We start from the raw sequence: 3232 nt of genomic DNA on the forward strand, positions 1-3232 counted from the left end.
GCAGCGAGGCTTCAAAACGCCCGCGCAGCGAACGAGGAGCCTCTCCCCGCCCCGGCCCCACACACGGCCCGTCCCGGGCTCCCGGCGCTCAAAGACACAATAACCATGCTCTGGGCACAGAGCAGAGGATCACGGAAAGTACCATCACAGGAACTCACTCCAAGGCAATTGTGGATACAATAATCACATATATATATATATCCATAAAAGCATGTACTGAACTCTGGACACAGCAATGTGCACGTCGGACAGGAGTGGAGAGGCTGAACGAGCACCAGGGGAGATGTGGAGTGTATGGACAGAGCAAACCCTCCAAATGCTTTCACCTGATTCCCAGCTTTTCCGTGTTTCAAGGGCTCTGACTGCTGGATTTGAAGGAACTGAGATCTCACGGTGAAAAGCAGAGCAGTCTGGAACCAGACACTGCTCTAGGAGTCAAAGTCTGGAGTTGCCACATCTCACTTTTGAAAATATATTGAATAAAACCCTCATTGCCCACAATATTTCCCTCCCTGACTTTCCTAACACGTAACAAAAAGTGATTGATTTCTTTTTAAAGGGTGGAAAAAATGGAAAAAAACACTGAAAATGTTCCCTCGTAAAAAGTCACGTTGAGAAAATACAGAATAATGAAGAGTGTCTAGGAAAACCTGCTGTAACTTCTCAGGTTTTTGGCTTGGGGTGTCAGCTCAGAGCCCGGCTCTGTCTCCCAGGTGCCCAAGTCCCCGGGCCAGCTCCGAGCAGCCTCTCCCGGCTTTCCAGCCCGGCTTTCCCAGCTCTGTCCCGGGCAGGCACTCGGTGTTTCCGTGCTGCCCCCGCCCTGCTCAGCTCCCCGTGCCCTGCAAAGGCGCCGAGGCTGCGCTCGGTGCCCCCGGGTGCCACTGACCGAGGCAGTGACGAGCCCCGGTGCCCCGGCAGAGCCCTGAGGGACACCCTCGGCCCCGGCCTCCCGCAGGACATGGAGCCACTGCCCACAGGGCCCTGGCACGTCCGTGCGGCCAATTCCTCCTGCCCCGAGCAGCCCGGGCTGCAGCCCCAGCGCTCCGCAGGGCCGGGCTGCGGCTGTCGGGTGCGAGCGTGGCCGAAGCCTCCCAGGGCTCGGGGCACGGCAGGGGCTACAAGGCCACAAGTCCGGGGCTGCTCCGTGCCGGTTCCAGTCTGTCCCTCTGTGGCTGGGGTGCCGGCTGTGGCCCTTTGTGACACGGGCGCGGGTCTGGGCCCTCGGTGAGGGCGGGACACTGTGGTGCTGTCACGAATGAGAGTGTTTGAGATCGCTTGAAAAACCAGTGGCACGTGTGAAAAACGAGGTTCACTCTTCTGTTAGGATTTAAAATTTAATAAAGGACAATAAGGGACAAAGACAATAAATTCACAGCACTGGGTGTTTTGGCACTCAGCCAAGAGCACACCTGTTATTGCGGAGACACCCTTTACATACCTGTCCTATTGCATCAGCCTAATGAATATTCATAATCAATTATACATATTCAAACATTTCCTGAAACGAGTTTACATGTTCCAGGAACTGTTCAGCATGGCTCCTCCGTGGATCTGCCTTTTTAGAGCATGCACATTTGTTGGCTGTGGCTTTAGTCAGTTTTTATTATCACCTGCAGAGTGGTCTTTGGTCCATGGTTTCTGCAGATGGTAGTTGCTACTTAACAGCATTTAACCTTACTTACAGCTGTAACTTTCAAGTTATGCTTAGCAGCTTAACAGAAAAACACCACTTAAAAACACCAGACTTAGTTTATAACTTATGTTAAAGAACCTCGCCACTGGATGTTATCCAACCAAGCAGACAGGTCACAAGCATAACTATATCAGCTATTCCACTACTATGGCTAAGTTTAGTTAATGACAGAAATAAAGGCATTAGTTATTGTTACAAAACTACACCTTTATAACAAAGCTACTTCAACATTATACCTATAGCATCTATTTGCAACAAGGCTACTTTTACATACAGCATCTATTTGTAGAAAGCCACTATTATAATACCTATCTATCAATCAAGGGTATGAGCAAAAGTCAGATTTAACATTAAGCAACAAGGCACAAGAAGTTTGTTGGCAAGATTCACTCTACTACCTACAGGACAGCTAGGGCACAACAAGGGAGAACAAACCAACAACAAAACCAAACAAAATCCAGGCAATCAAAACAGAAATGAGCTGAGAACTCTCTAGGGGGGTGTGGGGGTGTGGGGTGGGTGTTCAGGTGCATGGGACAAAAGACAGTGCGGGCAAGGATAAAAAGGAACACGGCCTAAATGCTTATAAACACTTAACAGTATTTTAACTCATAACTCAACTTACACCCTAGGCCTTACAATTTGACAAAGGAACAACACTGAACTTACACGTAACTGGTAACTTCACCTTAACAATTCAACAGAGGAATAACCCTTAGCAGCATTTAACCTTACTTACAGCTGTAACGTCCAAGTTATACCTAGCAACTTAACAGAGGAACAACACTTAAAAACACTTAGCTTAGACCTTATGTTTCACATCTTAGCCAAAGAACAACACTTAGCAGCGTTTAAGTGAGTTTATAACGATAACTGAACCTTACCTACAGGCCTAACTTAGGTATCCAAGGTACTTAAACACCTAAGAAAGCAGTATTTCTCCCAGATTTGATATAGCATATGCGCAGGGGCACGCACACAGACAGAAACAGTCAGAGCAAGCAAGGTTCCTGTGAAAAATTCCCCTCAGAGGTCAGTGAAATCCTCACTTTGGAACCTTTTTCCTCTCCTGCTGGGCACAGGATCAGGCCTCGAGGAGTGAGGGTATCGGCCCAGGACACGTCGTGGTTCGGCGAGCTCCAGGCATAGCAAACCTGAGCGTTTGCTGGCTCTGACAGGCCCCCTCAGAGGGAGATTGCTGGTCACAGCCCACGGTGGCCCAAGAGAGCTCAAAGGGTCTCCTTTTGGGCCTCTGTTGAGAGGGTCACAAGAGAGTGGGCTTCAGCCATAACGATGTTTCATCCCGGCCACAGTTTGGGCCAGCACTTTCTCTGAAAGTGGGAGAACAGGAATGCTATGCCATTCAGGCAGAGGAATCTTTTCCAGGGCTGGTCATAAGGAAAGCAGGAGCTCGTTAGCAGTTCCTGGGAGCAGACAGTATTTCTGACAAGCTCGGAAAGAGCTGAGCCCAGGTGCTGTTTTCAAGGCCAAGGCCTAACAAGCATTTCTCAGATCACAGTGCAGCCTGGAAAGGAGGAG

General features: G+C 49.4%; 1 pseudogene; it reads right to left on the reverse strand.

The window, feature by feature from the left end:
- Nucleotides 1–3232, reverse strand: part of LOC103617078 — a 10529-nt pseudogene that overhangs the window by 1409 nt on the left and 5888 nt on the right.

The sequence above is a fragment of the Corvus brachyrhynchos genome, unplaced genomic scaffold (assembly GCF_000691975.1).
Source record: "Corvus brachyrhynchos isolate BGI_N302 unplaced genomic scaffold, ASM69197v1 scaffold906, whole genome shotgun sequence".
Taxonomy (NCBI): domain Eukaryota; kingdom Metazoa; phylum Chordata; class Aves; order Passeriformes; family Corvidae; genus Corvus; species Corvus brachyrhynchos.